Below are 14997 nucleotides of genomic sequence, written 5' to 3'. Positions count from 1 at the left end.
CTCTCTATTAGGGAAAATATGACTTAACTTTCAAATAAAAGACCATACAAAGCTGTAAATTTCCTTGTTACGAATGCTGTGGCATTTTCACGGAGGTTTCAGCCTGGTTCACACTCGCGACTATAGTGACGCCACTGCTAATGGCAGTTGCACGTGCAAACACCCAGTGGTCAATTGCGTGACTCAAGTGCCGCATCTTTTGTCATACCACAAAAAGTTCTACATCTATACCTACATCTAAATCTATACTCTGCAAATGACGGTGACGTTTGCTCCAATGTACCAATTATTACGGTTTTATCCTATTCCACTCTCGTTTGGAGTGTAGGAAGAATGATTGTTTGGATGCCTGTGTGGTGCAGTAATTATTCTAATCTTATTTTCACGATCTCTATGTGAGCGATACATAGAAGATTGTAGTACATTTCTAGAGTCCTTATTTAAAGCCGCTTATCGGAATAGCTTACACCTGTCTTCAAGAGTCTGCAAGTTCAGTTCCTTCAGTACCTCTGTGACACTCTCTCACAGATTAAACAAACCTGTGACTATTTGTGCTGCCCTTCTCTGTATATGTTCAGTATCCTCTGTTAGGCCTATTTGGTATGGGTCCCACACACTTGAGCAATATTCTAGAACAGGTCGCATGAGTGATTCGTAGGCAATCTGCTTTGTGGAGTGATTGCACTTCCCATATTGCACCAATAAACCAAAAAATAAATAAATAAACGCACCCACCTTACCCACAACTGAGTCTACGTGATCATTGCACTTCATATCCCACAAAGTGTTACACCCAGGTATTTGTATAAGTTAGCTGTTTCCAACAGCGACTCATTGATATTACAGTCACAGGATATACGTTTCTTCGTTTTGTGAAGAACAAAATTTTACATTTATGAACGTAGAGAACAAGTTGCCAGTCTTTGCATCATTTTGAAATCTTATCAAGATCTGACTGAATAGTTATGTAGCTTCTTTCATATAGTACTTCATTATAGATAACTGCATAATCTGCAAAAAGCCTAATGTTACTATTAATAGTGTGATTAATATATAACATGAACAGCAAGGGTTCCAACACTCTTCAATGGGGCACACACGAAGTTACTTCTACATCTGTCGATGATTCTCCATCCAAGATAACATGCTGCTTCCTCCCTACCAAAAAGTCCTAAATCCAGTCACAAATTTCACTTGATACCCCATATGATCTTACTTTTGACAATAAGTGTGGGTGTGGTACTGAATCATATGCTTTTTGGAAACCACAAATTCTGCATCGACCCAATTGGCTTGATCCAAAGCATTCAGTATGTCATGTGAGAAAAGTGAACGTTGGGTTTCACACAATCGATGTTTGCGGAATCCATGCAGGTTGGTATTGAGGGAGTCATTCTTTTCAATATACCTCATTATGTTTGAGCTCAGGATGTGCTCTAAGACTCTACAACAAATCGTTGTCAAAGATATTGAACATTAGTTTTGTAGATCGTTTCTACTATCTTTTTTGTAGACAGGTGTGACGTTCTCTTTTCTCTGAGAACTGGGCATAGTTTTTTGTTTAAGATCTACGATTGATAATAGTTGAAAGAGGGGCTAACTGATCCGAAAATTCAGTATAGAATGTGACAGGGATTTCATTGGGCTCTGGAGGTTGTTCAGTTTTAACGATTTCAGCGGTTTCTCAACACCACTGACACTAATACTTGTTTCATTCTTCTTTTCAGTGATTTGAGGATCAAAGGATTAAATTGGGACAATTCTCCTGGTTTTCCTTAGTAAAGGAACATTTGGAAGCAGAGTCAAGCATTTCAGCTTTGGCATTACTACTCTCAATTTCAGTTCCTGTCTCACTAACTCGGGTGCCACTAACAGCCTCTACATACGACCAGAATTTCTTCATGTTCTGTGAAACATCGTTTGACAATTTTCTGCTACAGTAGTCATTGAAAGCATTATATATTTCTCACTTGACAGCCAAACGCGTTTCATTCAGCATTTCTCTATCTGTATCCCTACACTTCGTTTTACGCCTATAATGGAGTAGTCTCTGTTTCTTTAAACGTTTCTTTACTGTGACTGTATACTATAGAGGTTCCCTCCCATTATGGACTGCCCTACTGGGTACATGTCTATCCACTGTTGGTCAACTATTCTTTTAAACTGAGCTATAGTTCCCCTACATGTTCCTACTCTGTGCTGAAAGTATGAAGTTCCTCATCAAAATATGACATTACTGATCTAGATTCATCTAGTTTACTGAACATACCTATCTTTCTGCTTGTTTTAGGTTCCTTTGTACTATGGTAATTATTGTTGCCACAATCGTGTCTTGGCCAGTCTCAATGTGGGCATCCTCAAAAAGGTCAAGTCTATTACTTGATATTAGATCCATATATTTCCATAATGAGTGGGGTTCTTAACTATCTGTTCTAGTTAGTTTTCAGAGAAGGCATTTAGTAATGTGTCATAGGATGCCTTATCACACCCTCTAATAACAAAACTGTAATTTTCCCAAAAAAATGTTGGATAATTAAAGTGTCCACCAATAATTACAGTATGACTGCGGACCTTAAGTTAAAGTGAACTGAGGTTTTGTCTAAAGTTCTCGTTTACATCATAACGTTAGTCTGGTGGGCAACAGAAGGATCCAATTATCATTTTATGCCCATCCCAGGTACTGAGTCTTGGCCAAACAATTTCACATGCAACTTCTATTTCCACCTCGACGGAGTCTCTTGTCTCCTGTGGCAAATACACCACCTCAATTTCCCCTTGGCTATCCATTTGACATACACTTAAATTTTGCCCAAAAATCTGACTGCTATCAATCTCAGGTTTCAAACAACTTTCCATATCTAGCATTACGTGAGTTTAACTGCTTTCATGAACTCTTCGAACTCTGGTACGTTGTTGTGAATGGTTCGGCAGTTTACCATTAGGATTTTAATACTCTCACCAGTGTGAGGATTTCTTTCCATCTTACACTGATACTTCTGCGTTTACTACAGCTATCGTTCTCTGGATTGGATGGAAAGTCGCCTGATCTAAAGAGAAAAACCCCTGCGTGTACCCCATAGACAGTCAGCTACAGTTCAAGTCGGTTGTACTTCGTGACGCCACATGCCTTCCATTACTGCTCCCTGGTGGCTGTATTTCGCAATACGAACATTCTGCTGCAGCCACCATGCAGAAATTGCTGCTGTACTCCATCGATTTCAGCATGTTTTCATTTTATTGCTGAAGAAACTCAAAACAGTGGTCAGCAGGTACTCTTTCGCAGCTTCTAGATCTAGAAGAACAACAACCTAATATTACTGTTAAATTGTGTGTGTGTGTGTGTGTGTGTGTGTGTGTGTGTGTGTGCCCTCACATACACACACAATATTTGCAAGAGAATCATGTATTCTATAATATTCAAAAATTTTTGGATGAGTGAGTAAATGAACTAAATATGTAACCAAAAAATGGAATGGTATTAACGTTATAATTTGTGAGGTAAGCAATGTGTAAATGGTGAATTATATGTGGGAAGTAATGTGACACCAGTTAAACTAAAAATAGTCTTCCAAATTCCTACATCACAGATTCTAGAATGTTGGAAGAGTGGTGCGGCTGCAGATGTGTTTTCATTCCAGCTGTTGGTTATAGTCACGAAGGATGGTAGTCGAGTTTAGGCCTCTCCTACACAGCTTCATCATGCGTTCTCCAACAGCCAATAAACATTTGGTAGTGTTCTAAGTGCTCTGCTGTAAGTATTGTACTCAAAGCGAGCCGTATAGGTGATCCAGGACATATCTTTTACCATCATGAGGACTCAATGCTTTCGTGTTTACCTCAACTGTATAGCTGTCATGTTTCTTATTTTGAATCGTGTCTTTTGTTCTGTATTGCTCTCTATTGTTGAACAAACAATTTTTGTAGTATTCTGAACTTATTTTATTTCAGACAACACAGTTATTCACTCCTTTAGATTTTTTCTTCTCCTTCTCATCAATTTTATAAGCATATATTTTTGCTCTCAAACCATAAAATTTTTCCTTTATTTTTCCATTACATTTATCTTTCGTTATCCCTTAAACTTTCATGCTTACTTCTGGAAAGCCATAAATATCATCTGTTGGATAGTCACTAGTATCAAAGTAATCGATTACTGATTTCATGTCTTCATAGAAATCTTCAGTACATACACTGTATATCAAGCTACTTGTGTTATAAACTGTTGGTGGAAGACCAGTCTTAAATGTTCCATTACTTTCTGTATTATATGCATAATTGTCTTGATCAGAAATCGTATGTATCTTCTTAATTTTGTTAATTTTCTAACTCTTCCCACTCTCAGAGATTGTTGTCTTAAAATATTTGGTTTATCTAGCCTGGTTTGTACAGAAAATTTATACCCCAGTCTCCTGAATGAATAGCATAGCTATGAACAAGTAATTTTTCCTTTGTGTCAAAGATAATATTTTTACACATTTTGATTGTAACACTTAGCCCCATCTGCCAGATAATAGCGAGAGCAGAACCAATATATTTCTTCTTTAGCAATATCTGATCACTGTCATAAAATTTAGCATACTCTGTAACATATTTCTTTATGCTTTCAACAGGAAAAAATTTATATACACCACTTGGACTAAGTGTATCAAACACCTTAAAATTATCTTCATACGCATGGATTTAACAAAGTTGATATGTTACTGAGTGCTGAAAAATATTTTGAACCCCTAGCATGTGGGTATATTCCACAACTTCCATCTCCTAAGAAAAAGGTGTACAAGAATATTGTCTTCATCTCTCTGTTCTCATTTTTTATGTTGAACATGCTATTTGTGAATTCCCTGTGAAAATTGTCTTCAGTTTTTGACTTTCCATTTACACAAGATGAATGGTAGAGTTCATCCCCTATTTTTAAATCTTTAGGCTTCACTTTGTTTGGATTCTTATCAGTGAGTGAATGACGTTCTTTTACATCAACAGCGGAGTTATTTGTAACAACTCTATAAATATCTTTAATAGTTTTATGCCATATTGTCTTGCTTATATTAGAGCAACCATCATGATTCCAAACCAAGTATTCATTACTAAATGCTATGAATGCTACTTCTTTTCCATCATTTCTTTCTTTCCAGTGAATAACTAACTGTTCAATGCATTTTTTCCTACATTACCATTTATTTTATTTTTCAATATTGCTGGTGTATCACATGTTATTGGATCTCCATAGCAAAAATTAATACTTTTACCATATTTTGGTTTCATAACAACGTAGTGAAAATTGTGTATCAGTTCTTTAGATGAATCAAGTGTACTCATTGCTACATAGATAGCTTAATTAAACGCAATTTTTGTCTTATACATATGTATGGCAACAAGATTTTCATTAAATACAGTTCTTCCTTTAAAATTTGATTTTGCTGCAAGTTTATCAGACTTTTCTCCATCTGAAACTAATCTTATATCCACTCCGTTTTTATGGTCTCTATCGTCTTTCAAACACAAAATTATTCGTTAGCTTATAGAAACCTTTTTCAAAATCATGCTTTGCTTTAATCCGCATTTCTTTGTTCAAGAATATATATTTTTTTAAGCTACCTGATTGCTTAAATTTTAAAAATCTGTGTATTTTTGTTATCCTAATCCCTAGAGACAGATACTGTTTAAGGTTTCTACAGCAAAGTACATCAGTGTACTTAGCATCCAGAGCAGTCAACAACTTAGTTTCATTAGTTCCAGATGCAATTTCATTCTTGGGCACTAAAGCTATATCTTTATGTAGATTATGTAGTTCTCCAGAATATTCTAGATCTACTTCAAATATATATTCAATTTTAAATTCGACATTTTTGATAAAATATTTTCACTATCATTCTTAAATTTTTTAATTAACTCTCTTTAAATCCTATAGTTCTCTGTTTGGAACTTAAATTCCATAACATTTCTACTTGTTTGCATTCTGCTCTCACAAAAAGGCTTAAAAATTATTTTTAGGTTATCTTTCACAGTTTTCATAATTTCTGGTTTCAATGCATTGAGGAAGAACTCTGGGTCATCAAGTTGAGATTGTTCTCAAAACGTATAGTTTGTAGTCTGTTTGCAAATGCTTCATTAACTAGATGATATTTAATTGTCCTTCTATTTTCTCGTTTCCCAAAGATGTTGCTTGAAATGAAAATATCCTATTCAATTGTTTATTGGTGTATCCTAATCAGTTTTGGAACTTTTATCATCAAAATAAGGTAATTGTTAATATCCCCCTTGATATCTACCAATAAATATAATTAGACCACATTTATTTAATTGAGTATATACTGTCAAATTATTTCTTATATAATAATCAAAAAGTGAACTGATCGATTTTAGTCTCTTATTTAATACAAAAATTTTTAAAAACGTCTCATCCAGAACTGTTATTTTTGAGGTATTGTCGAGTACATGGTTTACATTTACTTCTATGTTTGTCTTTATATGGTGGATTTGGGTAAATGCAATTGAAATCTTTAATTTCTTGACAGTTAACATATGTTTTGTGTGTTATCGGTTTTGGCCTGTTGCTTATCATTGTTTATCGACAATAATATTTTCGTATAAAAAATATAAACTTTCACAGCTGGAAATGTCACAATAAATAAAACGTTCCAGGCTATTATGCCATGGTCGAATGGATTTCCCCTTAAAATCCGGCGTTTCGTCCTCATCTACAGAGGACGTTTTCAATGGGGATCATAACATCTTTGAATATCTGATTCACACCCTCCCTCGCTACTGACTACAGCAAAATTCTGCTTCCACGAACTTCTGTGCAGTTGTGTGATGTCACGTTTTGAATACATGAGCACGATTGGCCGTAGTTGACTGCCATTGTCTGCTGTTGCTATCATCCCATGGCAGAAGACTGGTACATACCTTCTTCAGTACCGAAATCCAAACGTCATTCAATTACACTACCTCCTCCTCCTCACTGAAATTCCTGGGTTGTTTTACAATGCTATGACACCTCTGTATAGCCTTTCATGGTATCCGCTTGTGGCTGCCAGTACCTGAGTCGTATCAGAATGAATGTGGTGGTCTCCTGGCTGTAAAGCATGTTCTGCATCAGCTGATCTCTCCGTCTTAGTATCCACATACACCTCCCTGCAAATACGAGGGTTGACTGAAAAGTAATGCCTCCACCTTCGTAACTCTTCAACAGTTGGCTGCATTGGTATGTGCCACATACTGACTTGTTCCATAGCCTCTTTTTTACAGCTCCAGTTGGCGGGAAGCCTTAGCATTGAACTGTTGTGTTGTTACAGTGTAAACAACAAACCCTGCACAGACGGTCGGCTAACGCGATTTAAGCAACGTGAAGTCATTGAATTCTTAACAGCAGAAAATGTCCCCCAAAGGAGATTAATCAGAGAATGAAAGCAATTTATGATGGTTGTGTTGATGTAAGTACTGTTGGTCGTTGGGCGAATAAGTTTAAAGATGTTGAGGCAGGAACATCTGACCTGCATGATAAAGAGTTGGACGTCCTGTGACAGCAATCACCGAGTTTCACAAGCAAAATGTTGACGGATTGATTCAGAACGATCGTCGCATCACTCAGAGAGAAATTGCCATCACAATCGGCATTTCACAAGAACTTGTGTGTCACATTATTGTATTTCCTTGGGAAACCACACACTTCACGTGCCACCACAGCAGAACTTCAGAGACTGAATCCCACCACCATATGGCACCCTCCATACAGGCCAGATTTAGCACCATCTGACGTCCATCTGTTCCCAATAATGAAAGACGATCTGCGGGGACATCATTATGCTTCTGATGAAGGCGTTGAGAGACCTGTGAGACTGTTGTTGCCGAAACAGTGCGTTGTCTTCTTCCTTGATGGCTTCAGAAAACTTGTTCATCGTTGGCAGAAATGTATTCAATTGGGTGGTGATTATGTGTAAAAGTGAATATTGGTAATTAAAGATCACATACCACATTCTAAGGATTATTCCTGCATTTGATTTATTAAAATATTTCCATTCAAATACAGTTAACGAAGGGGGAGGCATTACCTTTCATTCAACCCTCGCACACGAAATCATATAAATTCAGCTTTTTCTTGTGCTTGGTGAGAATCCTTAGCTGGTTTTAGGTGATCTTGTATCTTAGGATTTTTCCTATGCGCTCAATTATGTCCTTAATGTATCACAGAAAAACTTTCGATTTCACTGGCGCTTGAGCATTACTTGGTTTCTATGCAGTTGTCTTAATGCTTTTTCACCTCAGCGAACGAACAATCATTCTTGAGCAATGAATTGGTGAGATTTTTAAATTCTGTGTCAAGCAGCTCTGGTTCGCAGATTTGCCTTGCTCTATTCGCCATTGTTTTTATGGTGCCTCGCTTTTGTTGTGTGTGGTAGGTAGAATCCCAGTGAAGGTAATGGTCAGTGTGCATGCGTTTTCGATAAATCATGTGGCACAAGCTAACATCTTTCTTGAAAGCTAGCACATCAAGAAAATTTAATCATCTTCCTGCCTCCACCTCTTTAGTAAACTGAATCTTCAGACTGATCCGCTTCAGATGTTTGTGGAAAAGATTCAAATCTCCCTGCCATGCCACCACAAAACAAACGTATCATCCACGTAACGGAATCAAATATTTGATTTCTTGTTTGCAGTTTCCAGTGCCTACTTCTCGAATTTTTGCATAAAGATGTTCGCTATAACCGGCATCAAGGGCTTCCTGTAGCGATATCATCCATCTGTTCATAGAACGAATAGTTCCATTTGGAATACGTGGTTGTGAGGCAATATCTAAACTGTTCTGCAACATTGGGAGGAAAAATCTGATTCATCTGTTCCAACACTTCATTGAGTGGAACCATAGTGAACAGCAAAACCAATCAAAATGGACTAATATGTCCTCTAGGTGTACCACAATGTCTTTTAATTTGCTGATAAAATGTGTCGAACTTTTGATAAACGAATAGGCCCTCATACGGTCATAAGAATGTTGTCAAGAATTTGTCAATTGAATAGATGAACAAACCAACCGCTGTAGGCCTTAGCGGAACATGTTCTTTGTGCACCTCTGGCAATCCACATAATCTTGGTGTTAGCGCAACTGAATTGAACACACTTTTCTGAACGCTCTGTTGGATAGAGGACTTCTTTATCAACCACATAACATTTCTAAGAACTTCGTTAGCGGGGTCTTTGCTTCGTTTCCTATTTGCTTGGCGATCTACTAAGTCGTTAATCTTATTATAATAGTCAGTCACATTAAAAACAACGGTTGCATTTCCCTTGTCAGCAGGGAGAATGATAACACTATCGTCCTCATTCAGGCGTTTTCTGGGATTCCTGTCACCACCAGTTAAATAACTTTTTGGGGGCTATGCATGAGACAATACTCTTACAGCTCGAATACCTGTTACTACACTGGCTGTTATCTCTTTTGTGGGCACAAGGTGTGGGCTAATGGAAAAATTTCCATCCTTGGCAAACACAGATCTCTCATCTTCAGATACGAACGTGTGGATAAATTGATAACCATGTCAGAAGCATCTAAATCTTGCATCGCTTTATTAGATTACAAATTATCCGATTTATTCTTCCGACAATGTCTAATAGACAGAATAAGAATTTAAGAATGTAATGACCTAAATACAGAATTAATTCTGTTAGGCACTCCTAGAAATTCTCTAATTATTACTCCACTTTATTTATATTTGAAGGCACACTCATCCAATCCTGTATAGAAAGGATCATTAAAGAATAAAAATGCTCTTCCTGTGTGTATGTTTACTACATTGTTTAATAAAAAAATTTTATATATCTCATATTAGCTATTGGTTTAGGATATCTTAGTAATGTATGAAAATACATCATATATATAGTCTCTTGGTCTCTGATACACTCCATCTATTTTTTGTAAATCTTGTGATAAAAATTTTAACTAATTAGTTATTAGAGAGAACCATTATAGTATGCATACATCATTGCTCCGTCAAAATCTGTGTGCTGTAAATCTAAGGTGTGACCAGTTTCATAAACTAAAACTTCAAATAGATTTTTTTGATAATCTGATGCATTTCTATCAATTTTCGAGTACCAGATCACATCTTTATCTAAATGCATTTCTACTTTACCATTATTCGTATATTTAACTGAATTTAACTGAAATAAGATTAATTAGTCTCTTAACACATCATCACTCACTTGTGTAAGTTTTGTATCATACTGAATATCCAAGCAACCATAATGACTTAAATATTTTATTGCTTTACTCTTTTCATATGGATACAGGTCTAAGCCTGCTTCAGCTGGAGCTGCAACTACCATTTTCACAAACAACAATAGTAGTAGTAACTTGAGTTATATAAACTTAAAATATTATAAGATGTGATTAAAATAGTTGGTGATTTTCTACATCTACATCTACGTCTACATGGATACTCTGCAAATCACATTTAAGTGCCTGGCAGAGGGTTCATCGAACCATCTTCACAATTCTCTATTATTCCAGTCTCATATAAAAGAGGACGGACAAGTGTAGTGTAGGCAGTCTCCTTAGTAGAGGTTTTACATTTTCCAAGTGTCCTGCCAATAAAACTCAGTCTTTAGTTAGCCTTCCCCACAATATTTTCTGTGTTCCTTCCAATTTAAGTTGTTCGTAATTGTAATACCTAGGTATTTAGTTGAATTTACGGCTTTTAGATTACACTGATTTCTCGTGTAAGTGAAGATTAATGAATTCCTTTTAGCACTCATGTGGATGAGCTCACACTTTCTGTTATTTAGGGTCAACATCCAATTTTAGCACCACTCAGATATCTTTTCTAAATCGTTTTGCAATTTGTTTTGATCTTCTGATGACTTTATTAGTCGATAAACGACATCATCATCTGCAAACAATCTAAGGCAGCTGTTCAGATTGTCTCCCAAATCATTTACGTAGACAAGGAACAGCAACGGGCCTATAACACTACCTTGAGGAATGCCAGAAATCACTTCTGTTTTACTCGGTGACTTTTCATCAATTACTACGAACTGTGACCTCTCTGACATGAAATCACAAATCCAGTCATATAACTGAGACGATATTCCATAAGCACGCAATTTCACTACAAGCCACTTGTGTGGTACAATGTCAAAAGCCTTCCAGAAAACCCAGAAATACGGTATCGATCTGAAATCCCTCAACACTTCATGTGAATAAACAGCTAGTTCTGTTTCACAGGAACGATATTTTGTAAACCCATGTTGACTGTGTGTCAATCGACAGTTTTCTTCGAGGTAATTCATGATGTTTGAACACAATATATGAGGTGGAATCCACAATTTTCGGGACTGGTGCTGCCATCTGGAAAGTAGGAGTAGTAGATCTTTGCACCGCTAGGTGGCGAGAGCTGCATATCTGATGAGTCAATGTGCGGAGTGGTATTGAGCTGGGAGAATGTGTTGCGTCTCCACAGTGATTTCCATAATACTCTGTGTATGGTGTGTTGCGACTTTACGGTGGATCCGCGAACAGATCAGCACGTGTGTATCAAATTCTGTGAGAATCTCGGGAAAGTTGCTAAGGAGACCCTTGCAATGATTCATCAAGTGTTTGGGGGACAGAGCCCGGGCTCTTCAAGACCCAAAACAGCGAGACAGGTGAAGAGCAAAGTGAAGAGCATGATCATCGTTTTCTTTGATACAAAGGGAATTGTGCACAAAGAATTCGTCCCACTCAACCAAACAGTAAATTCCGCATACTACTGTGACTTTTGCGACGGCTCTGTGAAAACATTCCGCGACGATGGCCGAACTTTGGCGTCAAGGGAACCGGCTGTTGCATCACGACAACACGCCCTGTCACACGTCCTTGCTCACCAGGACCTTTTTGGCAAAAAACAACAAGGCTATTGTACCCTACTCAGCGTACTCGCCACCATTTGGCACCTTGCGACTTCGTGCTATTCCCAAAACTGAAACTCAAGTTGAAAGACCGTCGGTTCCACACTCTGGAGAGGATTCAAGGAGCATCGCTGCCAGTGATAAACACCCTCAAAGAACAGGACTTCGAGAAAACGTTTGACCAGTGGCAGAAGCGCTGGGACCAGTGTGTACATGCGGATGAGAACTACTTCGAGGGTGATGGTGACCATTAGTCCAAAGGTAAGGTTTTCAATGGATGGCAGCACCAGTACCGAAAGTTTTGGATAGTACCTCGTATGTTCCAAAATCCTGCTGCACATCAATGTTAACGATATTGGCCTGTAATTTAGTGGATTACTTCTACTACCTTTCTTGAATATTGGTTTGACCTGTGCAACTTTCCATTCTTTGGGTATGGATTTCTCGTCAAATGAACAGTTGTATATGATTGTTAAGTATGGAGCTAATGCATTAGCATACTCCAAAAGGAACCTAATTGGTATACAGTCTGGACCACAAGACTTAGTTTTATATAGTAATTTAAGTTGCTTCACTACTCCTAGGATATTTCCTTCTATGTTACTAATGTTGGCAGCTGTTCTCGATTCGAATTCTGGAATACTTACTTCATCTTCTTTTGTGAAAGCATTTTGGAAGGCTGTGTTTAGTAGCTCTGGCTTGACAGCACTGTCTTCGATAGTATCTCCATTGCTATCGCACAGAGAAGGCATTGATTGTTTCCTACCACTAACATACTTCACATATGATCAGAATCTCTTTCGATTTTCTGCCAGGTTTCGAGACAAAGTTTCGTTGTGGAAACTGTTATAAGCATCTCGCATTGAAGTCAACAATAATTTCGAGCTTCTGTAAAAGATCGACAATCTTGTGAATTTTGTGCCTGTTTAAATTTAGCATGTTTGTTTCATTGTTTCCGCAACAATCTTCTAACCCATTTTTTGTACCAAGGAGGATCAGCTCTGTCGTTTGTTAATTTATTTGGTATAAATCTCTCAATTGCTGCTCATACTATTTCTCTGTATTCTGGTCTACACATATATTATTAATTTGGAATGAGTAGAGATTGTCTCTGAAGAAGACGTCAAGTGAAATTTTATCTACTTTTTTAAGTAGGTATATTTTTCCCTTATTTTTGGAGGATTTGGGGATTACGATATTCAGTCTCGCTACGACAACCCTGTGTTCACTAATCCCTGTATCGGTTTTGATGCTCGTTATTAACTCAGGAGTATTTGTTGCTAAGATGTTAAGTGTGTTTTCACAACCATTTACTATTTGTGTGGGCTCTTGAACTAACTGATCGAAATAATTTTCAGAGAATGCGTTTAGCACAATTTCGAATGATATTTTATGCATACCTCCGGAATTAAACATGTATTTTCGCCAAGATATCGAGGGTAAATTAAAGTCACCACCAACTATTACTGTATGAGTCAGGTACGTGTTTGAAATCAAACTCAAATTTGCTTTGAAACTTTCAGCAACTGTATCATCTGAATTGGGTGGTCGGTAAAAGGATCCTATCATTATTTTATTCTGGTTGCCAACAATGACCTCTGCCATACTAACTCACAGGATGTATCTTCTTCAATTTCACGACAAGTTAAACTACTTCTAATAGCAACAAACACGCCACAGCAAACTGCATTTGGCCTATCCTTTCAGAACACCATTAGGTTCTTTGCAAAAATTTCGGCTGAGCTAATTTCCGGCTTTAGCTAGCTTTCAGTGCCTATGACGATTTGAGCATCAGTGCTTTTTATTAACTATTGGATTTCTGGTACTTTCCCAAAATAGCTACGTCAGTTTACAACTGTTATACCAATGGTTTCTGTATCTACATTCTTCCTGTGTTTGACCTGCACTCTTTGTGACTGAAGCTCTTCTTGTGTTTTCCTGAGACCCTCTAACCTAATAAACCATCCAGTCCACGCCACACAGCCCCTGCTAGCAGTGTAGCCACCTCCTGTGTATAGCGAACACATGACCTATTCAGTGGAGCCTGAAACACAACCAGCCTTTGGTGTAAGTCGAGGAATCTGCATCCCAGACGGTCGCAGAACCATCTGAGCCTCTGATTCAGACACTCCATTTGGGCCTTTACCTCATCTGTTAGCCATGCGAAACCAGAGAGAATATCTTCTGATCCAAAGTGACACACATCATTGGTACCGATGTAAGCAACCACCTGCAGTTGGCTGCTCCATGTGCTCTTCATGGTATCCGACAGGACCCTTTCCAGATCTGGAATGACTCCACCTGGTATGCATCCAGAGTGCACATTTGTTTTCTTTCCCTTCTTGTCAGCCAAGTCCCTAAGGGGCCCCATAACGTGCCTAATGTTGGAGCTCCTAATTGTCAATAATTCCACTCTCTGTGATTGCCTGGATCTTGTTGGCTGAGTGGTTTCCTCTGAAACAGGACAGGTGACAGCATCTTCCTCAGAGACAGTGTCAGCCACAGACCTGGAACCTGTTTGTCAGACAAACAGGGAGGCCTTACATATGGCCTCCTGGGAAGTCTTTCGCCGCCTGCTGCGCCCTGGGGCGACCTCCCACTCTACCATAGGTGAGGGGTCAACCTTAGTGCGTGCAGTTACTGGGTTGGCCACTGGTGAAGACCAATTGGAGGACTCGGATGTGCTGGACGTCCGTTGGATCTCCACAGCTGGCCCACAACAGTGGTGCCCACCAACTGCAGCCTCAAGCTGTGTAACCAAAGCCATCACAGCCTGGAGCTGAGAGCGAAGTGTCACGAACTTGGCTCATATCAGCATACAACAACTGCAGTCACTTATGGCACATCTCCGAAACTCTACTGTAGAACCTGACGAAAGTGCAGGAAAAATATGCAGTTATTCAAAAATCTAACTACCGAAGTACTCAGGCGAAACTTCGAAGCACTCAGGTGAAACTAAATAATTCGTCTCTGACTAGGAAGTATAATATGTCACAAAATCGGTTTGCTTTCCGACGCAAACGAAACGCGAGAACTGTGACTATTAGATATTAAATTTACGCGCAGAAACTCAAGGAACTAAACTATTAAAGCACACAGATAATATAAAAAAAA

This window comes from Schistocerca serialis, chromosome 1, assembly GCF_023864345.2.
Source record: "Schistocerca serialis cubense isolate TAMUIC-IGC-003099 chromosome 1, iqSchSeri2.2, whole genome shotgun sequence".
Taxonomy (NCBI): Eukaryota; Metazoa; Arthropoda; class Insecta; order Orthoptera; family Acrididae; genus Schistocerca; species Schistocerca serialis.
The sequence above is the reverse complement of the archived record's forward strand: the minus strand, read 5'-3'. Positions refer to the sequence as shown.